This window comes from Ovis canadensis, chromosome 2, assembly GCF_042477335.2.
Source record: "Ovis canadensis isolate MfBH-ARS-UI-01 breed Bighorn chromosome 2, ARS-UI_OviCan_v2, whole genome shotgun sequence".
Taxonomy (NCBI): Eukaryota; Metazoa; Chordata; class Mammalia; order Artiodactyla; family Bovidae; genus Ovis; species Ovis canadensis.
Window position 1 is genome coordinate 87,195,223 of NC_091246.1, and position 24,011 is coordinate 87,219,233.

Consider the following 24,011-nt stretch of genomic DNA (forward strand, 5'->3'; position numbering starts at 1 on the left):
TGAGGTATGTGGGAAGATAAAGACCATTCTTTTGAACTTAGATACTAAAGTGGTGACCTTGGGTTTCTCCTTAGTCCGAGGAAAAACACAGAATAAACCATGATAGAAAAGAAGTGGCAGAGTTTTCTTTACATTAGAAATTTAAACATATTTAAAGGTAGAAAAGAAGTTACACTAGAAAAGAGATTCCAAATTTTGGCAAGGGAGCAAATGGTTATCATAGAAGGGGATAAACAGAATAGAAAATTAACAAAAAGTTACAAGTGCATCCCCTAAGGCACTGATCTCTCCCTCAGACCCCACGCATCAGTGGTCACTTCTGCTGGTCCCCTTACTTGGTTTGGTAAAAATCTTGATATGACATGCCTTCTCACCCTACCCATGTCCACCCCCCGCCTCACCCCACAACCTGAGCAATGACACCTGATGAAGGGGTGGGCAACAGCTCAAGGGAATCAAAGTCCTGAGAATCAATAATCTCACTTCCTCTGCTTCAGAGGTCACCATCCCCATCTTCTTTCTTCTCCTTGCTTTTCCATCATCCTTGGCAGTATATTGCGTTGGCCAAAAAGTTCATTTGGGTTTTCCCTTGCAACGTAGCAGAGAAACCCGAACAAACCTTTTTGGCCAACCTTGTATGTAACTCATGGCCCAAGTGTCAAGAATTGTATAAAAATGATGTCAACAGAACCCCAACACTTGAGCCAAAATGGCAAATGAAAAGCAGTTCTTCCCTGTCCTGCTTCTTCCCTCTCCCCTCCTCCTCACCCCCATTTATACTTCCCTTATACCCAAGTTCTCCAATTTGTATCCCATATACATCCTGCTAAGTCCTTGTTTCTTCTGACTCCCTTAGTAGGGGAGTCATTATTCAAGTATTAATATTAAGGAGTGGGTGACCCATGAGCTTAATCATTTCAAATTGTTGGCTTAACACAAATGACATCTCTGCTTCTTCATAATGTCTAAGCTAAGAATACATGGAAGGCTAGTAACCAGTTAGTCCTTTTAAAATAAAGTGTTGATTTTTCAGTCATGTCCAACTCTCTGTGACCCCATGGACTGTAGCCCACCAGGCTCCTCTGTCCATGGAATTCTTCAGGCAAGAATACTAGAGTAGGTAGCCATTCCATTCTCCAGGGGAATCTTCCTGATCCAAGGATTGAAACCAGGTCTCTTGCTTTGAAGATGGATTCTTTACCATCTTAGTCATCTGGGAAACCCTTTAAAATAAAAGTACCTATAAATTATAAGGATTAAATTAAATAATCTATACAAATACTCAGTGCTGTGTATGCCATTATAGTAAGCACTTGATACGTTTTGTTGTTGTTCAGCGGCTCAGTTGTGTCTGATTCTTTGAGACCCCGTGGGCTGCAGCATGCCAGGCTTCCCTGTTCTTCACTGTCTTCTAGAGTTTGCTCAAACTCATATCCATTGAGTTGGTGATGCCATCCAACCATCTCATCCTCTGTTGTCCCCTTCTCCTCCTGCCTTCAATCTTTCCCAGTATTAGGCAGAGTCTCTTCCAGTGAGTCCATTTTTTGCATCAGGTGGCCAAAGTATTGGCGCTTCAGCTTCAGCATTGGTCCTTCCAATGAATATTCAAGGCTGATTTACTTTAGAATTGACTGGTTTGATCACTTTGCCGTCTAAAGGACTCTCAAGATGCTTCCCCAGCAGCACAGTTGAAAGGCATCCATTCTTCCGCACTCACCTTTTTTTTCCTGTCCGGCTCTCACACCCACACACGACTCCTGGAAAACCATGGCTTTGACTCTGCGGACCTTTGTTGGCAAAGTCATGTCTTTGTTTTTTAATATGCTGCTTAGGTTTATCATAATAGCTTTTCTTCTGAAGAGCAAGAGTCTTCTAATTTCATTTCAATACAAGTTAGTTGTCGTTATTTGTATTATGTTATTTTTGGAGTGGGGGGTTATTTAGCTACTAATGTCTATCAAGAATAAATGATATATTCAGCACACTTGAGTTCACCAGTTCTTGACTGTAAAGTGGTTCTATCCTCCATTAGCCTGTGTCTAATCCTTTCTGTGGTTGGAACAGACAGCGTTCAAGTGTCCAGGTGGTGACATCTCTCTTGTTGTCCTTCTATATAACCTTGTCTTTGATGGTAAGGATCAAGCCTGCCTTTGGAAAGGTGTCCTGTGTGCCAGGCTATGTGCTAGATACTTTCACTCTCATGGTTTCATTTCATCCCATCATCCTGACGGCCTGAAAATCAGGTCCTCATACCTTCATTTTAGGGATGAGGAACTAGAGGCAAGGGACTGGGTGACATGCAAGTAAGTGGCAAGAGTGGAAATAACCTTAAGTTGTCTGATTCCAAGTTCTATGCTACGTCTTAGGATGTGGTTGGAAGTTTAAAAAATGGTTCTGAAAAATTAATGGTGCATTCACAAGGAGGAATTGCTTTTAGCGGTGTTTTCTTTGGCCTTACAATCTCAAAAGAGCTGGTACTTGTTGATCTTCGTGTGATAGTTAAATCCATCACTGGAAGACAATTTATGTACAAGCAAATGCCATGAGCCACAAGCCTTATTTGTAATGGGCATCAGGCATTAGCTTCACACTTGAAAACTTGTTTATTCCAATGCCATTTTAAGTTATTTCTATTTTCTTTGCTCAAATGGAAATCATGTGTTCATTTGGTAAGATGTTTAATCAATTGTTATTTAGGTGTCTGGGTAAAGTGATTTTCTTCATATCTTTCTCTTTTTATTCTTGGGAACTATTTTAGCTGATTGACATTGTTCCATGAAAAGTTAAAACCATGTTTTTAAGCCTTAGGAAAAAAAGACTAGACCAATTAAATAGTTTGTATATTTTTGGAAATTGAGTGCTGCATTCTCTGGATGGCAGTTTTGTAATAAAACTCAAATCTCAGGATGTTGTCACTTATTCGCAGCATAGAGCTTTAGTTCAGTTATATTTTGCATGAAGTTAGAGTTCTTCAGATTGTACATTCCTTTTTCTGCACCCCCTCTCAGGCCACTTTCTCTAAAATAAATCCAGTTGGCTGGGAAGTAGATGAGCTACTGACATGTGTAATTTAAGAAATAACATGAGCTCGCTTGCATTTTAAGGTGTATATGTGCACGTGCCTTGTTTTGCTCTTTGCCTTCTCATAGAAGAAGAGTGCCTTTGAGTTAGAGTTCTGGGAAACTAAGCTCAGAGGTACCAAAGGAATAGATGAATTCAAGCTCAGTTGTAGAAAGCTAGACATTGAAGCCAACCAAACTGAGTAGCTGGGTCTCCTTAGAGATTCCTTGATAAAATTTTAGGAAAAGCAACCTAGTAGGGCAGGGATGCAGATATCTGGGAATATTGAAAATAATCTGCATGAGTGATTCAGAGATGCTTTTGCTAAATCTAATTGCAAAAAGACTAGTGTACATTTAGCCTCAGTTTCTTCAATGGTCAAAATCTCTTAAATAAATTACTCCCCCTAAAGAGTCTTTACATGTCACTGAAATATTGGTTAGAGTTTATACATGTTACAATAACCATTACTTTTATCCTGGTCAATAATGATCAAAACCCATAAAAGTTATACCAAGGGAAACAAGCTCATAAACCTTTCTTGTTCTGTACTACCATAACATTGAACTTAGCAGTAGCAAATATGGCTTTTGCACATATCACTTGATTTTGAGTCCTCTGCTACACTAATTGCTCATACAGATAGCAGACTTCTCATGATTTTGCTTTTCAGGGAAACATTGCAATATACACACAAATGTAAATTGAATACCACTTCAGAACATACTGTCTAAATGAGTTATCTTTAAGTTGAAAACTTAGTCTAATGCATATTTTAAAAAATCTCATATCTCTTTTTCCTCTTCTTCATGTGAGCCTAGCAATAGAATAAAAAGGTAAATAAAATAGAAGACTAATAAGATTGAACAGTCATGATGTCATCATCTCTAAAAGTACTTTTCTTATTCTCCAGATGGCCCTCAGAACCACATAAATTACATGAATTAGAAACACAATTATGCTACCTCTAATGCTGGAGTCCTACTCTTCATCTCTGCTGATGTTTTTCAACACTGAAATTTAATCAAGCTATAAACTATTAAATTTGGAAAAATTTCTGAGTGTATCCCTCTGAAAATTCATTTATGTTGCTTGATGTACTATAACTTAAGATGACATTTTTTTAAGAAAGAAAGCATAGACAGTTTATCAAACAGTGTTTCAGAGTTTGAAGAAAGAAGTTGATTTCCCACAGAGAGTGAAATTTGGACCAGAAATGAATTCAGCACATTGGCTTTATTAAGGAAATGCTTGGTTGTATCCATTTGGGAATCTCTTTGAGCAATAAGTTTGATGATTTAGGTATAAACCTTCCAGTATGTCTACTGTGTCTGATAATGTTATCTCTGATTAGGTGGAACATGTGTTATTATGCTACATTGCTTTTATCATTATTCATTTTTTAGCTGCTTTCATGTATTTTCTTGATATTTCTCATTAATAATCAAAATCAACTCAGGTTTTTGCCACGCATTTTTGAAAGGGTCCTCAGAATGTTCCTCTTTCACTTTTTCTCTGCCCCCATTGTCCCTACTATGGTGGTAGTGGTTTAATTGCTAAGTCATGTCCGACTCTTGTGACCCCATGGACTATAGCCCACCAGGTTCCTCTGTCCATGGGATTCTCCAGGCAAGAATATTGGAGTGGGCTACCATTTCCTTCTCTAGGGTCCCTACTAAAGACTATACAATATTGCGTCCTAAAAAGGAGCAGTGGACTCAAAAACTTTTGTTGTATTGAGATCAGAGCAATAATTTAGGGAATAGACTAGGACTTTGACTATGTAAAAGCTAAGTAAATAATAGAAAAGGTAGCATTATCTCTAGCCTTGTTCCTTGGAATCTTGAAGACCTAAGGTTGAATACTGGATCTACAACTAACTGCCTTTACGCCTTTGCATATATTATCAGACTTACTGACCTCTAGTTTCTCAATCTGCAAAATAAGTGTAATAATATCCATATCTCTATTTTGCTTTGAGAATTTATATGAAAAATATAGACAAGGCAATTAGTAATATGTTACTTGTATATATTTAACAAAAGGGGATTTTATCTTTTGTAAAAATCCTACATATTAAATTAATATACTTCCTAAATGGAGTGTTTTGTAAGAAAATCACTCAACATGATTTGCTATTACCATTTTACTCAGGATTGAGATTGTGGTCTTCGTGCAATTTGCAGTGATTTTTATGGTAGATGAGATGAGGCGGGTTATAATTAAATAGATAAAATCCACGTGTTTCCAAGACAAACATGAAGTTAGAGAGGAAAAGTATGAATGTAGATTCTGATAAAGATTCTATTTCTAACATAAGCTACATAAACAAGAGAAATTTAATTAAACAAGTTTATTTGGTCTTTAATTTAAAAGGACAATAAAGATAAAGCTGTTTAAAACTCAAAGAATTGTTTTGAAGCGAATATGTTGCTAATACTTAAAACTAGTGTTTGGGACTTAATATAAAACTCAGCTTACGTCCAAGTTCACTGTCCTCTACTTACAAAGCAAGCATGGTATGGCCTTGTGGGTTTCATGGACATTTTTAGATTCAAAGTCAGACTTGGATATAACCTGATCAGGGAAGAGCAGGAGAGGGTGGCCATCTGACACCTAGAGACCCTGACAGCCCCAGAACCTTGTGTCCCATAATAATTGGGTTTGTGTCTAACTACTCCTATTGGGAGCAAGCATCCCTAGTTCCATTCAGGTATCTTTTTGACACTCTAGAAAGAACTCTTGAAATCATTATCTACTCATTTCTTACATCTATCCATCCATCCACCTGTCAACCCAACCCACTCAACTCAGAAGACTGAATGCCTACTCTGCGATAAGCTTTGGAGACAAAAACAGACTTGACCCTGGAGATCCTCCAAGGAGTGGATTCCATCTTACAGAAGGAAGGCTATGCACAAATCAATAGGGGAAGAAAATTGTTATCAGGGCAAAGGCAGGGCTGTGTTCAGGATGTGGTAGAGACATAGAAGAGGAGTCATCCATTCTGCCAGGAATCAGGAAAGGCTTCATTTAGCTCTTGACAGAGGAGAATGGGCATGCAGGGAAGCTTGGGAGACAGAATAACATTCCAGTGGGCACGTGGGCTCAGAGCAGTAACTGAAGTCCAATGATGGGGCCAACTTGAATAGAACTGGTATACAGTCCTACCAGTGATGATCCTTAATATATCCTAATTATCTTGCAAGGTAGAAAAATATTAAATAATAGAAAATCAAATATGAGGGAAAACACAGACTATCCTCAATGGCAAGTTGGCAGGAAATGAGCTGAGGGTCACAGAATCTGAAGTAGTTAATGCAAGTGTGTCTCAGATTTGGTTCAAACTTCACAGACAGACATTGTCAGTGAATGAATCTAGTCCAAAAGGACTAGATATATATTACTAGACTATATATATATATATATATATATATATATATATATATTTATATTTATATTTTTATATATTTATATTTTAGAAATAGGGTTGAGAAAGAAATAATTCCTCCTCCATGGTTGGCACAGTAACAAAAGAAATAGCAGTGTAACTTACTTGAACTATTTCACAGATGTGAGCAGGAGACTGAGATACTGTCCTCTTTCTTGATCTGGGCACTAAGTATCATCTCTGATTCTTTACATAAGAGCCTGTAACAATATTGATAACACTCTTTAGTGTCCGCTGCAGAATAACTTCTCTTTGAATTTTCTCCAGTGTTCCTTAAGCAACCCTATGTGACAGATACAATAGGCATTTGAGAAAATGGAGAAATCTAGTGTCTTCTATGCTGAGCAAGTAGATATACACAGACTCCTAGCTTTCCTGCTCACCATCCTACCATACTGCTTCCAGATAGACCTATCTGAACGTCTACAGATTCATTTGAACCTCCTATTGTTCAGCATGATGTATTTGGGTTCAACCAGAAATTTACAAGGGAGGAGACTCTGTTGGCTACAGTACAGCAAATGGTATCCAAAGTCAGCAATCTGATTGCCCTGAATGATAACTCCAGCGTTAAGACTTGAGAGGCACTCTCTGTTCAGACTTGTTTGTTTGTCCTAGAATAAGCTTGTGAGAACATCTATGTCCTTTTTATTTTTTTTATTAATTTTTTATTTTTTATTTTTTTTTAATTTTAAAATCTTTAATTCTTACATGCGTTCCCAAACATGAACCCCCCCTCCCACCTCCCTCCCCATAACGTCTCTCTGGGTCATCCCCATGCACCAGGCCAAGCATGCTGTATCCTGCATCAGACATAGACTGGCGATTCGATTCTTACATGATAGTATACATGTTAGAATGCCATTCTCCCAAATCATCCCACCCTCTCCCTCTCCCTCTGAGTCCCAAAGTCCGTTATACACATCTGTGTCTTTTTTGCTATCTTGCATACAGGATAGTCATTGCCATCTTTCTAAATTCCATATATACTGTATACTGTCTTAGTATACTGTATTGGTGTTTTTCTTTCTGGCTTACTTCAGTCTGTATAATTGGCTCCAGTTTCATCCATCTCATCAGAACTGATTCAAATGAATTCTTTTTAACGGCTGAGTAATACTCCATTGTGTATATGTACCACAGCTTTCTTATCCATTCATCTGCTGATGGACATCTAGGTTGTTTCCATGTCCTGGCTATTATAAACAGTGCTGCGATGAACATTGGGGTACATGTGTCTCTTTCAATTCTGGTTTCCTCGGTGTGTATGCCCAGAAGTGGGATTGCTGGGTCATAAGGTAGTTCTATTTGCAATTTTTTAAGGAATCTCCACACTGTTCTCCATAGTGGCTGTACTAGTTTGCATTCCCACCAACAGTGTAGGAGGGTTCCCTTTTCTCCACACCCTCTCCAGCATTTATTGCTTGCAGATTTTTGGATCGCAGCCATTCTGACTGGTGTGAAGTGGTACCTCATTGTGGTTTTGATTTGCATTTCTCTAATAATGAGTGATGTTGAGCATCTTTTCATGTGTTTGTTAGCCATCCATATGTCTTCTTGGGAGAAATGTCTATTTAGTTCTTTGGCCCATTTTTTGATTGGGTCGTTTATTTTTCTGGAATTGAGCTGCATAAGTTGCTTGTATATTTTTGAGATTAGTTGTTTGTCAGTTGCTTCATTTGCTATTATTTTCTCCCATTCCAAAGGCTGTCTTTTCACCTTGCTTATATTTTCCTTTGTTGTGCAGAAGCTTTTAATTTTAATTAGATCCCATTTGTTTATTTTTGCTTTTATTTCCAGCATTCTGGGAGGTGGATCATAGAGGATCCTGCTGTGATTTATGTCTGAGAGTGTTTTGCCTATGTTCTCCTCTAGGAGTTTTATAGTTTCTGGTCTTACATTTAGATCTTTAATCCATTTTGAGTTTATTTTTGTGTGTGATGTTAGAAAGTGATCTAGTTTCATTCTTTTACAAGTGGTTGAGCAGTTTTCCCAGCACCACTTGTTAAAGAGATTGTCTTTACTCCATGGTATATTCTTGCCCCCTTTGTCAAAGATAAGGTGTCCATATGTGTGTGGATTTATCTCTGGGCTTTCTATTTTGTTCCATTGATCTATATGTCTGTCTTTGTGCCAGTACCATACTGTCTTGATGACTGTGGCTTTGTAGTAGAGCCTGAAGTCAGGCAAGTTGATTCCTCCAGTTCCATTCTTCTTTCTCAAGATTGCTTTGGCAATTCGAGGTTTTTTGTATTTCCATACAAATCTTGAAATCATTTGTTCTAGTTCTGTGAAAAATATGGCTGGTAGCTTGATAGGGATTGCATTGAATTTGTAAATTGCTTTGGGTAGTATACTCATTTTCACTATATTGATTCTTCCGATCCATGAACATGGTATATTTCTCCATCTATTAGTGTCCTCTTTGATTTCTTTCATCAGTGTTTTATAGTTTTCTATATATAGGTCTTTAGTTTCTTTAGGTAGATATATTCCTAAGTATTTTATTCTTTTCGTTGCAATGGTGAATGGAATTGTTTCCTTAATTTCTTTTTCTACTTTCTCATTATTAGTGTATAGGAATGCAAGGGATTTCTGTGTGTTGATTTTATATCCTGCAACTTTACTATATTCATTGATTAGTAATTTTCTGGTGGAGTCTTTAGGGTTTTCCATGTAGAGGATCATGTCATCTGAAAACAGTGAGAGTTTTACTTCTTCTTTTCCAATTTGGATTCCTTTTATTTCTTTTTCTGCTCTGATTGCTGTGGCCAAAACTTCCAGAACTATGTTGAATAGTAGCGGTGAAAGTGGGCACCCTTGTCTTGTTCCTGACTTTAGGGGAAATGCTTTCAATTTTTCACCATTGAGGATAATGTTTGCTGTGGGTTTGTCATATATAGCTTTTATTATGTTGAGGTATGTTCCTTCTATTCCTGCTTTCTGGAGAGTTTTTATCATAAATGGATGTTGAATTTTGTCAAAGGCCTTCTCTGCATCTATTGAGATAATCATATGGTTTTTATTCTTCAATTTGTTAATGTGGTGAATTACATTGATTAAAAATATGGAACGCTTCACGAATTTGCATGTCATCCTTGCGCAGGGGCCATGCTAATCTTCTCTGTATCGTTCCAATTTTAGTATATGTGCTGTTGAAGCGAGCACTCTATGTCCTTTTTAATGTACGTATACTGTGGCCCTGGTGAGGAGGAATGAGTATAATTGGGTTGATATTAGAATTGGGCATTTCAACAGGCAGAGTGCAACAGGCAGAGTTTTACCAAAATTATCTTTTGTAAGTTTCCCACAGACTGAGGAGGGTGGAACCAGACCCACAATGGAGCCACCAACATGAGTTCAGAGTTGTGGGCATACCCTGTGTCTTGTTGCAGGGTTCCCTTCCAAGGAGGGATCAAGCTCAGTACTGTCTTAAGGAGATCTGACAGAATTATTGCTTGGGGGCAGCATGTAAACACTGATTTTACTCTTTTAAAACAATTTAAAAGCCATCAAAGGACTTTAAGCATCTGTTATAATTATATATATTATAATGCTCTTAGAAATATGACTTACCAGTCTAATTGATTTCAGAACTAAGAAAGGTAAAAATGAAAAAATACAGTGACTTCTTAGGAGATGATTTTTTACAGTTCTCAGAATCTGTGTTTCCCAAAACAAATATCATTTACTGTTACTATTTTCAATAAATACAATAATGGATTTATGACCCCTCTTTTTGTTTTGATTTACCCCCCCCCCAAATTCTACTGTCTCTTGTATTTCATCTCTATTACATGATTTACAGTTATTAGGCTTAATTCTCATGTCAGCCTTGAGGAGTCTGGGGCACAGAGAGGTCAGGAAACATGGCCAAGGTCCCACAGGGGAAAAAAATCATGCAGGTCTCTGGTTCCAAAGCCTGTGCTTGCCCCATATGCCATGCTCTTCTTCCCTGTGAATGTGTTCCCCTCGTGTGGAGCAGGTAAACACTAGCAGTCTCTTCTGAAATCCTAGTCTCGCGACACTTGGAATCAAGAGAGTTCTTCACAATAAGCCAAGTTCTCAAATTTTTATATGGAAACTTCCCAGCGTTAGTTTTGTGATATCTTGATGTTTACTAGGGATCATGTGTTCATTGCAGAAGTCAAAATTTGGAACCTCTGGCCACGAAGATGTTCATTAGAAGCTGATACACCTTTTGTCCTTGACTCCTGTCACCTTCTTTGATTTAAGGCATTTGCCAGCGTAAAGTGTATAGTATATATTTGATTTAGATTCTCAGAACCCTGCAGGTGCTTGATACGGAATCAAGGGAGCTGAGGATGCTGGAGTGTGTTTGCTGCCCATGATCCTGCATTCCCTTTTTTCCTCTTACCTGTTTCTTCCTATCTTTCCTTCTTTCTCAAGTTACTCTTGAAGCTCTTAGTAAAAACAAACAAAACCCCCTTTTGTTCTCTTTTGACTTTAACAAGTATGTTATTATAATTGTTCATTATTGTATGTGATCCTCTCATCTCCATGCTCCTGAAATACCCTATGCAGATTCCTAGCTCTTCTTTCACCATATCGTGTCCAGAGTTCAGTGCCTGTTTCCTTCAGTTTCTTTATTCTGTCTTATATCCTTGGCTTGTAGGCATTAAAATACCTATTTGTCCACTCCATGTTAAGGATATGAATTTCTTAATCCAGAAGACATATCTAATTATTTTGCATCCTCACTTTTCTTTAGCTAGAACTTGGCTATCTTCAGTGGCACCTTAGAGTTGATCCCTACAATATATAGCAATCTCTTGACCTGGATAGAATCGAGATAAATTCTCTAGGGGATTGACCAGAAAAGGAAGGAAAGTAAAAAGAAGGGAAAGAAGAAGGCAAGAGGGAGATAAATAAAAGGTGAAAAGGAGGAAAGCTTCAGTTCAGTTCAGTTCAGTTCAGCTGCTCAGTCGTGTCCGACTCTTTACGACCCCATGGACTGCAGCACACCAGGCCCCCAAATCCCAGAGTTTACTCAAACTCATGTCCATTGAGTCAGTGATGCCATCCAACCATCTCATCCTCTGTCGTCCCCTTCTCCTCCCGCCTTCAATCTTTCCCAGCATCAGGGTCTTTTCAAATGAGTCAGCTCTTTGCATCAGGTGGCCAAAGTATTGGAGTTTCAGCTTCAACATCAGTCCTTCCAATGAATATTCAGGACTGATTTCCTTTAGGATGGATTGGTTGGATCTCCTTGCAGTCTAAGGAACTCTTAGGAGTCTTCTTCAACACCATAGTTCAAAAGCATCAATTCTTCAGCACTCAGATTTCTTTATAGTCCAACTCTCACATCCATACATGACTATTATCCTAAAACTAGTTAGCAATTACTGAGTACTTATGTTATTTGTCAGACAGTATACTTTATAGTCCACCACTCATTTAGTGCTCTGAATTACCTTGTGAGATAAACACAGTTTTACAGGTGAAAAAGCTAACTTAAAATCCCCCAGATAGTTAGTGGTCAAATTGAAATTAGGAGTCAGGTCTGCTTGGCTAATTAATGGTGGTTTTTTAATAGTTCAGCACTGCTGTATTCAACAGTAACTAGTATGTTCCTGGACCCACCTTCTGCCACATAATCCTAATGTTTCATGCTCCTCCCACAGTAGAGGAGAAGGGGTTAATTCTTCATTGCTAATGGGAAGTTGAAACATAGTCCAGTACTAGCCATTTTCACACACCTTTATTGAGTGTGTTTTATAGACTAACTTTTTGTCTGGTTTCCACTCTTGTTTCTCTTTTCCATCCTTTTAGAAAATTGATATTTGGTCCATATATTTGCATAATGGGTCTCCAGTCCTTTTGAAACAAAGAAGAGCATAAAACAAAATAGGATCAATTGGATTTTGTTGTAGGATAATGCAAGATAGGGTACATGGATATGGCACGATTCGGAGGAAGCACTGTAGGATGTCAGGGGCAGGGGTTTTGGAGTTAGAAAGCAGCTGTGAACCAACTGAATGCTGATTTTACAACTTGCCATGTCTTTGGATAAATTGACTCCTTTGAGTTCTGCTTTGTAAATGGAGGTAATGATGGATACTTTGTAAGGAGTACAAAACTGGGTGAAAACACCTAGCACATGTGGTACATCTCATAGTTGCTCAGTAAGTGGCAGCTGTTATGTTCAACAAATTAAGACAGAAAAGAGTATGACTTCTTAAAACATACCATATAATTATTACCCCAGGCTGGAAGAAGGCTGAGTTCCAAGTGGCAGCATTCCTCCATGACTTTGGATAGGACACTATGAAATTGCCCAATAAAAGGTAGAAAAGGAAGCTCCCCAACCCCTTGTGGCAGGATTCCTGGAGAGCATGCGGGCATCAGTGCTGGAAGTTCCATCTTCCTGCACCTGCAGCCTGTGGACCATCAGATACATGAGTCAGCAGATGTCCAGGTAATGAAGCAGGCATTTGGGGTCACTGTTTTACTTTGGTATGCTGAAACTTGAAGAGTAGTATTTTCTTTACTAGGTGCCAGATACTGTTTTAAGGGATTCATAAGTATTTTAATCCTTATGGCAATGCTTGGGATAGGGGATACAGTTATCTCAAATTTACAGTTATCTCAAATCTCTGTGAAACAGGCACAGAGATATTAAGTAACTTGACTAAAAACACATATCTAATAAGTGGTGGACTTGGAACTTTAATCCAGGGAGTATGAATGGCTTTCATTGCAATGGTGAACATGTCATAGTCTTTGTTTTACCTGAATGAATTATGTTTAGAGAGTGAAACATGAAAATTGGAAACAGAAAACCTTAATTGATACTTGACTTTGCCTCTTTTCAGTTCTGTGGCCACAAACCAGACTTCTAACCTTGATTTCTTCATCTGTAAGATGGGGATGATAACAGTGAGTGACTTTATAAAATTGTGAGGAAGGTGATGTACTCAGATATGTTGTGTGACTTGTGAAATGCTGTCTAGAGGAAAGCATTACTTACTGATTGTGGTTTAAGTTTATATTATGCCAGGATGCATGCATGAGTGTCTGAGCATGTTGCAAATTCAAATCTGTGTTGTATGAACTTGTAGGAACATCGTGCAAGTTGCCTTTTTTGCCTTTTGAAGTGTTATGTTTGCTTACAGTTGGAAAAAAAAAATCTTTGTGAGGAAAGTGAATACAAAATTCATGCCAGACAGACTTGATTGTAATGACTGCAAGAAACCACTTGGGTTTATTATTATGCATTATACCATTGGTAGAAGCCTCACTATTGTCCCGCTGAATATGGCACATGTATGCATTTTATGTTACTGCTGGAATGTGTAGCAAATGCCTTTTTGTTATAGAATTGGTACCTTTTACTCAGAGGTATGTGAACTCTCATTTGAGACCTATTATAAATATTTAGACCATGGAACCAAAACCAAATTCTGTTCAAACTCTGTGTCCAGATTTAGTAAATGGAATTTAATTTTATAAAGTTATAGGGAAGCTCCAATTAGCTTAATTTTGGAATTGAAATAAACCACTTGAATTCTATTTAAGGATCTTAGCCATTCTAATTAACAGGTTGGTGGTGTTGAAGAAATGCAAGTGTTAGCTTTACTGATGTCATTTTTTTCCCTTAGTGAAAGATACCCTTGCTCATTTAAACACACTTCCAATTGCTTTTTGCTAGATAATGGTGATAATCAGGGTTTCCCTGATAGCTCAGATGGTAAAGAATTCATCTACAGTGCAGGAGACCTGGGTTTGATTCCTGGATCAATAAGACACCCTGGAGAAGGGAGTGGTTCCCCACTCCAGTATTCTTGTCTGGAGAATCCCATGGACAGAGGAGCCTGGTGGGCTATAGCCCATGGGGTTGCAAAGAGTCAGACATGACTGAGAGACTGACACAGCCAAGATAAAACTGACTTCTCTGTAGGAATTCTTCTGAACTCTGAGTGACGTATCATAATGAATAATTAGTTCATTTTTTTAGTAGTTGAATTTGGTGGAATATATTCCTGTTTGCAGATAGACAATGGAAAAAAAAAATAGAACTTTCTTCTGAACCACCTCTGAAACTATGTCAGGTATTCTAGACTGTGGACTCTAAACATGGAAAGCCCTGCCAGACTGTGTGGAAAGAACACGTATTGGTTCCCACATGTCATATTTTATTTAGACTTACGTCTCTGTTTACAACAAACTCTCATAACAGTGCTACATTGCTGTCTCCTGTTAAGCTTGTCAAATGGCCCTTCTTTCTGATTGCTACCTCTCTTCCTTCCATCAGTCTCTCCTCTTAATATAACCACAACTGGGTCACACCAGCCCTCAGCCGTGGCCAAGGATCCTTTCCTGCTAGCCAAGGCTCCATATTCTTCCTTTCCTCTTTCCCCCCACTCCTATTAGAGTATAATTTTTTAAAGATGAAATCATGACTCTCATACAGTATAACCAGAGAAGGCAATGGCACCCCACACCAATACTCTTGCCTGGAAAATCCCATGGACGGAGGAGCCTGGTGGGCTGCAGTCCATGGGGTCACTAAGAGTCAGACATGACTGAGCAACTTCACTTTCACTTTTCACTTTCATGCATTGGAGAAGGAAATGGCAACCCACTCTGGTTTTATTGCCTGGAGAATCCCAGGGATGCGGAAGCCTGGTGGGCTGCCGTCTATGGGGTTGCATAGAGTCAGACACGACTGAAGTGACTTAGCAGCAGCAGCAGCATATAATATAATATGAGCACATATCAAAGATTTTTATAACATTAGTTTATGAGAGAAATGTGAACATTTTACAACTGATTTTAAAAAAAGAACTCAAAGAAGTCACCTATATAGGCAATCAGGAATACTGAGATGAGCTTGTTAATAGCATAAAACTAGTCAATATCCATGGGTATTAATCAGTTGCATATTCACCAAGACCACTTGCATTTCTATGGATGAGAATTATTTATACTACTCTCAGTTTCCTTCAGTATACAGGACTGAAATTAACTCAGGTAGTGAACTGCTCAGAAAACACTGAAGGGTGTGCTGGACAGGAATGCCCCATTATCTTTTTGCCCATCAAAGTCTTTCGCAGTTTCTCCTGCCTCTCCAGCCCTTGAATGTGAATTTGCAGGCATTATGTAGCAATTAACAACAGAAGTGAAACCTGACCATTGAGTTTAAAGTTTGTTTGGAAACCAAGAGAGAAACAGAGGAACACGAATGAATATATAATTGTGATAAGTGTTATAAAGGAAAGATGAAAGGCAGAATGAGAGACTGTGAATAGGGAAGCAGTAAGGAAGATATGAGGGAGTGATGTTTAAGCCATTTTTGGTGCATCTGGATGTACCAGAACCAGCTGGGCAGACAGAGGAAGACATCCCAGCTTCACAGATAGACGCTAGTTGAATAAATACTATAGCCTGAAACCCAAGAATACTATTGTGTGTGTGTTAGTCACTCAGTCATGTCCCACTCTTTTGCGACCCCATGAACTTTATTTAGCCTGTCAGGCTCCTCTGTCCATGAAATTATCTCCACAAGAATACTGGATTAGCCTGTCATTCATTTCCTCCCCAAGGAGGTCTTCCTGGCCCAAAGATTGAATCCCAGTCTCCAGCACTGAAGGTGGATTCTTTACCATCTGAGCCACCAGGGAAGCCCAGAATGCTATTGAATGGTCCCAAATCTTTAAACCCTCCTCAGTTAATCTTCTGTCTCCTTTTCTCCAAAGCACTGAAGTTTTCATGTCACCACTCTTTCTTCATTCTCAAAATGTCTTCAAGTTTATGATTCAGCAGCTTTTTTGGTTAATTTCTATGTCAGTGTGTTATCAAAAATTTTGTGACTATGACCAGACATATAGTAAGAAATATGTTGCTCCCCCACTTCTCACATACACAAACTGAAATAGATATTTCACAAAATAGCATTATTAATATGTGGGACATTCTCAGATATTTTCTTTCTGTTTCTGTTTTTTTCCTATTTTGTTTTATTCTAAGAATGCCAGTCCTAAGGCCCACGAAATGAATTTCATAAGCCAGATGGGTAGAAGCCGTTTCAAACTTGAAAACCACTGTTCTCAAACAAATGTTTTATTTATGTAGCTTCATTATCTCTGTCATAGAATATTTTATTAAAAAAAAACAACAACAAACAAAATGAAAACCCCTCTGGTTTTGGGATTGAAAATCTCCTAATCGATTTTTTTGAGAACGTCCTGCCTGGATTTCCAAACTGAATGTTCAATAGGTATATGTCACAATTCTGAACTTGGGACTAAAAATCTAACCTTGATGCTAAAAGTCCCTCCTTTAACTTTTTTGAGGGCAGAGGAGAGATTCATTAACTTTATATTGAGTTATATGAGTTATTAATTTATATCAAGTCTTCAAATCTATGTAGTACATATGGTTTTTCCTTTCATTTATTTATATCTTATTTTTAATCTTCAGCTATTTTTAATTGAAGTATAGTTAATTTACAATGTCCTGTTACTTTTGTGTGTACAGAAAAGTGATTCATATATATATATATATATATATATATATATATATATATATACACACACATATACGTGTGTATGTGAAAATTTCCATGTGTTTGGGCATGCCCTTCCAGCCTGTTGGACTCTCTCTACCTGTTATTCCACTGGATAACTCCTGTTCTATCCTTGAAGTTTCAGCTCAGAACACTCTCCAAGCAAGACTGGGGCTTCCTCTTTGATGCTTGTTCTGTCCTATTGTAATAGCTATGGCCCTCAGAGCAGCCTCAATCTTGTACCCTAAATTGCCCATTGGAAAGTTGTCTCCCAAATTCAAGATTGTCTCACAAATTCAGGATTTGTGAGGGCAAGAATCAAATCTGTCTCCCACTGTCATGGGTGAGTAGGGTGGGATGAATGCCCCTCGGTCAGCCCTCACATGCTCGAAAGGTTTCCGTAGTATCATCATCTATTGTATGAAGTTCTATACACAGAGATACACTAAGGGAATTGAAAGATGTTCATTCTGTAACCGTAGATCTGTGTCCTTCACTACATAGTATAGTCTGTAGGGCACTATACAATAGTTGTTTCGTATACTATTCTGTAATTATCCTACAAATCGCATAATTACATTGTGAATTTATGGTTTTAATTTATGAGATGTAAAGATTTCAAATGCTCCACAGTATTGGCATTATTCTTTACTCACTTCTTCATTTTTGAAAATAGAATATGAAAGTTTAAAAAAATAGAAGTGAGCTGAGTCACTGTCCACCTCCTAACAGGGTAACTGAGGTTATTGTTGGTGAACGAATGATTCATAAATCACATCAGTCTGGTGTTCCTTATGAAACAAGGGTAATGGCAAGAATAAAGAATTATTAATGATAATTTGCACCCTTTACATTTATAGCAACATTTCTGTGTACTGAGACTGTGATCTAACCTCCTGAACCAGTGTTTCCTATGTGATGTGACTAAACCCATGTGTTCCCAAGATTTTAAATTTTGTATAGGTCATGTTTGGCAAAGGTATTTGTAACTAGTTCATGTTGACCAACCACCAAAAAAAAAAAAAAAACCTTCATAGAAGTAATATTTTACCCATCAATTTTATCAAATACCAGGTTCAACTTGCTGGTCTTGAAGAAGATTGAGTTAATCAGGCTCAAGTATAATTTAAAAAGTTATTGCAATGACTTGGTACAATCTTCCTTTTGTAATTTTAACATATGCAATTGCAAATAACTATATAAATTGATTTTTGTCCTTTTAAAAAACATGTACACATCAAAAGTATAAGAAGCCACTAAATTATATATTTCCTGCAATGTGTAGTTTGACTTCCATCCAAAGGCAAGATAACTTTTGGCTCTGCAGCAGGTTCCACCTTTGTATTGTGGACAGTGGCTCATAGATAGTCAGGCAATGAATGCTGACACCAGGTGAGACATTTTTCAACATGAAAAAAGTTTTTACATCAATCATAATGCTAAAAATATTTGGGACAGAATATCTGAAAGTCATATTTCCATTTTGCCTTTATAAATAAAATTTGCAGCTCATGATCGGAAGTGCAAATTCCTTGCCTTAGGGATATTATCATATGAAACCTCCTATATTTATGTTAACAGTATTATGTATGACAAAAATGATCTCTGTTCATTTCTAAGGCAAACCATTCAATATCACAGTAATCCAAGTCTATTCCCCTACCAGTAATGCTGAAGAAGCTGAAGTTGAATGGTTCTATGAAGACCTACAAGACCTTCTATAACTAACAACCAAAAAAGATGTCCTTTTCATTATAGGGGACTGGAATGCAAAAGCAAGAAGTCTAGAAATATCTGGAGTAACAGGCAAATTTGGCCTTGGAGTACAGAATGAAGCAGGGCAAAGGCTAACAGAGTTTTGCCAAGAGAATGCACTGGTCATAGCAAACACCCTCTTCCAAGAACACAAGAGAATACTCTATACATGGACATCACCAGATGGTCAACACCAAAATCAGACTGATTATACTCTGCAGCCAAATATGGAGAAGCTTTATACATTCAGCAAAAACAAGACCAGGAGCTGACTGTGCTCAGATCATGAATAACTTATTGCCAAATTCAGAATTAAATTGAAGAAAGTAGGGAAAACCACTAGACCATTCAGGTATGACCTAAATCAAATCCCTTACGATCACACAGTGGATGTGAAAAGTAGGTTCAAGGGATTAGATCTGATAGAGTGCCTGAAGAACTATGGACGGGGGAGGTTCCTGACATTGTACAAGAGGCAGTGATCAAGACCATCCCAAGAAAAAGAAATGCAAAAAGGCAAAATGCTTATCTGGGGAGGCCTTACAAATAGCTATGAAAAGAAGAGAAGCCAAAGGCAAATGTAAAAGGAAAGATATACTCATTTGAATGCAGATTTCCAAAGAATAGCAAGGAGAGATAAGAAAGCCTTCCTCAACGATCAGTGCAAAGAAATAGAGGAAAACAACAGAATGGGAAAGACTAGAGACCTCTTCAAGAAAATTAGAGATACCATGGGAATATTTCATGCAAAGATGGGCTCAATAAAGGGCAGAAATGGTATAGACCTAACAGAAGCAGAAGATATTAAGAAGAGGTGAAAAGAATACACAGAAGAATTATACAAAAAAGATCGTCATGACCCAGATACACGATGGTGTGATCACTCACCTAGAGCCAGACATCCTGGAATGCAAAATCAAGTGGGCCTTAGGAAATGTCACTATAAAAAAGCTAGTGGAGGTAATGGAATTTTAGTTGAGCTATTTCAAATCCTAAAAGCTGATGCTGTGAAAGTGCTGCACTCGATATGCCAGCAAATTTGGAAAACTCAGCAGTGGCCACAAGACTAGAAGAAGTTGGTTTTCATTCCAATCCCAAAGAAAGGCAATGCCATAGAATGTTCAAACCACTGCACAATTGTACTTATCACACACACTAGCAAAGTAATGCTCAAAATTCTCCAAGCCAGACTTCAACAGTACATGAACTGTGAACTTCCACATGTTCAAGCTGGATTTTAAAAAGGCAGAAAACCAGAGATCAAATTGCCAACATCTGTCAGATCATTGAAAAAGAAAAAGAGCTGCATAAAAATATCTACTTCTGCTTCATTGACTATGCCAAAGCCTTTGACTGTGTGATCACAACAAACTGTGGAAAATTCTTAAAGAGATGGGAATACCAGACCACCAGACCTCCCTCCTGAGAAATCTGTATGCAGGTCAAGAAGCAACATTTAGAACTGGACATGGAACAACAGACTGGCTCCAAATTGGGAAAGCAGTACGTCAAGGCTGTGTATTGTCACCCTGCTTATTTAGCTTATATGTGGAGTACATCATGAGAAATGCTGGGCTGGAAGAAGCACAAGCTGGAATCAAGATTTCTGGGAGAAATATCAATAACCTCAGATATGCAGATGACCCCCCATTTATGGCAGGAAGTGAAGAAGAACTAAAGAGCCTCTTGATGAAAATGAAAGAGGAGACTGAAAAAGTTGGCTTAAAACTCAACATTCAGAAAACGAAGATCATGGCATCCGGTCCCATCAGTTCAGTTGCTTAGTCGTGTCTGACTCTGCGACCCCACGAACTGCTGCATACTAGGCCTCCCTGTCCATCACCGACTCCCAGAGCCTACACAAACTCATGTTCATTGAGCCAGTGATGCCATCCAACCATCTCATCCTCTGTCATCCCCTTCTCCTCCTACCCTCAATCTTTCCTAGCATCAGGGTCTTTTCAAATGAGTCAGCTGTTTGCATCAGGTGGCCAAACTATTGATGTTTCATCACTTCATGGCAAATAGATGGGGAAATAGTGAGAGACTTTATTTTCCTGGGCTCCAAAATCACTGCAGATGGTGACTGCAGCCATGAAATTAAAAGATGCTTGCTCCTTGGAAGAAAAGCTATGACCAACCTAGACAGCATATTAAAAATTGGAAATATTATTTTGCCAACCAAATTCCATCTAAGTGAAGCTATAGTTTTCCAGTAGTCATGTATGGATGTGAGAGTTGAACTACAAAGAAAGCTGAGTGCCAAAGAATTGATGCTTTTGAACTGTGGTGTTGGAGAAGACTCTTAGAGTCCCTTGGACAGCAAGGAGATCCAACCAGTCCGTCCTAAAGGAAATCAATCCTGAATATTCATAGGAAGGACTGATTGTTAAACTGAACTTCCAATACTTTGGCCACCTGATATAAAGAGCTGACTCATTTGAAAAGAGTCTGATGCTGGGAAAGATTGAAGGCAGGAGGAGAAGGGGACGACAGAAGATGAGATGGTTGAATGGTATCACCAACTTGATGGACATGAGTTTTAGTAAACTCTAGGAGTTGGTGTTGGACAGGGTGGCCTGGCATGCTGCAGTCCTTAGGGTCACAAAGAGTCGAACATGACTGAGTGACTGAACTAAACTGTTATATAAGGTCAACTCAGCCTGAGTTTAAATAATGCAGTACTTGACAATTAGCACATGCTCTTAAAAGTAAGTTAGTGTTTGATATTTTGGCAGAAATTCTCCTATACACACTCATCAGACCCAAAATTTGCTAATCTGCACAATTTGAGTGAAAGAACCTATAAGTTACCAGCTCTGTTCTTAAGCCTTTGCTCTCTTTAGGATCTGTTTAATATCTTTCTCACCTGCTTGGATGGTAGACTAAGACTGTAGACTTCTGGAGCTGACAAGATTCTTGTTCTCTCTTCTTTTGAGGTCAAGCAAAACATATTTATAGACTCATGATCTTGTTTCATTGGAGCTCTGATGGTTAAGGGACCTTCTTAGGGACTGAACTAAAGCTGATGCCTGTCAGGTAGAGCACTGGCTGTTGCTGGCTGAATAGCCTTTAAGTTGCAAACTCCGGGCGCCCTCTCGTGGTACCTTCCCTCAGTGCTCAGCTCAAGGGGAAACTGCTGTAGTGAGAAGAGCAATCTCCTCTAGCTGAAAAGGAGCTTGAGGTTAGAACTCTTGGATCCAGTGATTTGACAATAAAAGGTAAAGATCTTTTTTATTTTCTTCTTCTCCATAGCTATAGCTAGAAATTTAGGATATTTTCTGCCAAATTTTAAAAAACTCTAATGAGTAAATCAGTCTTCCTAAGTCTCTACAGGAACTTAAAGATTTTCAAGGTAGTACATGTGGGGATACCTAGGTTAGAGGATATTGTACCTGGGAGACCTGGAAGATGGAATCTGCTTCCCAAGAATTTTAATTGCAGTTTTTAATTTATTTGCTGTATTAGATTATATTACAAGATACATGGTTAGCTCTTGACTGTAAGCCAGTTTTTTAGGGTCAAATTATCATCGCACATTTTCTTCTTCTCTTTCTAACAACCATATGTCTCTACTGTGTCCATCATTCTACCCAGAATCATGTTCACCAAAGTAGTTTTTAATTTTTCTTTTTTATTTGAAATATAATGTTGAACATAATTATACTATGTATTATTAAAAAATGTACCAAAGTCAAATATGATTTATTTCCAAGTAGCTGATTGAAAATTACTTAGTGAGTTTGTTACTAGAAGGTATAGATTCTAATGTACTCATAGCCATGATATCCTTTGGAATAATACAGAGATCATGCACCATGTTTTTTTGGATCTGTCCAAATATAAAACATCTTGATGAAACAAATATCAAAATTAACATTACAGCCACTACACCCAACGCCTGGCAATGCCAGCTCAATGTTACCAAAACATTTAGATTAAATTTATAGAAGACATACTAGAACAGTTATTGGGCATCTTAAAAATGCATAAATAAAAAGTGAATATGGCCTTTTGCAGAAACTAATTTTGAATGTATGCTATCCAGAATTAATTTAGTGCAAACTCTTGCTTGATATTCATAATGTTTGCAAAAGTTTTATTTTATAAAATCTGCAAAATATTAACATTTGTTTATTACTACATTTGATAAAGGACTTAAAATATTTTGGGACTTTCCTGGTGGCTCAGATAGTAAAGAGTATGCTTGCAGTGTGGGAGACGCGTTTAATCTCTGGGTTGGGAAGATCCTCTGGAGAAGAGAATGGCTACCCACTTCAGTATTCTTGTCTGGAAAATTCCATGGACAGAGGAGCTTGACAGACTACACTCCATAGGGTCTGTTCGCAGAGAGCTGGGCATGACTGAGTGACTAACACTTTTACTTTTTCACCTTTTTTTTTTTTTAATTCATTTGGTAAAGGACTTAAAATATTTTATTGAGAAAACAATCTTACTAAATAAAAATAAACTGGGAAGGTGCTTAACAAAAGTGGCACTCCAATAAATGTGATGAACACTCTAAAGTGAAGGATTTGTGTTTATGTAGTCCTGAAACTAATTTCTGTCACCGTTATTTTCTGGCTACCATGGATCAAGGGGTAGTCTTAACTGCAAGATTTTTCTAAATTGAGAAACTTACGGCTGGCTTTAGTTTCTTTATAACTCAGTATTGAAAAATTTGAAAGAAGAGAACCTAAATGCTTTATGGATCTAGATATTGCTTTAGGAGATAATGGAAGTTAAAAATGCGTGGCAGTTTGAATGATGAAATTGTTGTTATATTTTCGACAAAATGAAAAATTTTCATATCTGCTTTTATTACAGTGTTTGAACATTAAAGCAATATATAAAATTAATGGGGCATTTTAAAAAATTCAATTTACAATAAGAATTTTATTGACAATTCCAAGTTATTGTCTCAGTAGAAAGAAATTTATCTGAACTAATAAAATGAATATAAGAAGTCCCATGACTCAAGTAAGATGACTTAATTTAGCATTACTGTCAATATAAGAAAATCTATGTGAACATCTTAACCATAATATCATATCATATTTTATAAAAATGGAGGCCAGTAAAATGAAATTTTATGCAATACACATATAATATCTATGAGTTATGTATGTGTTTATTTTATGACTCATCTCAGCATTGCTGACCCATCGACAGTTGGGACATACACAGTACTAATGAGTCATCTTTGGTGTTCCACTG

General features: G+C 37.8%; 1 protein-coding gene and 1 non-coding gene across 3 annotated transcripts in view; one reads left to right on the forward strand and one right to left on the reverse strand.

Moving 5' to 3' along the window:
• The window catches only part of ADAMTSL1 (ADAMTS like 1), a 1,110,365-nt gene that overhangs the window by 340,598 nt on the left and 745,756 nt on the right, over positions 1 to 24,011 (forward strand). The gene's annotated exons all lie outside the window — the stretch shown is intronic.
• LOC138434967 (U6 spliceosomal RNA) lies at positions 9,573 to 9,679 on the reverse strand. The gene has a single exon (XR_011255013.1). It is a non-coding gene; the product is annotated as a U6 spliceosomal RNA (small nuclear RNA).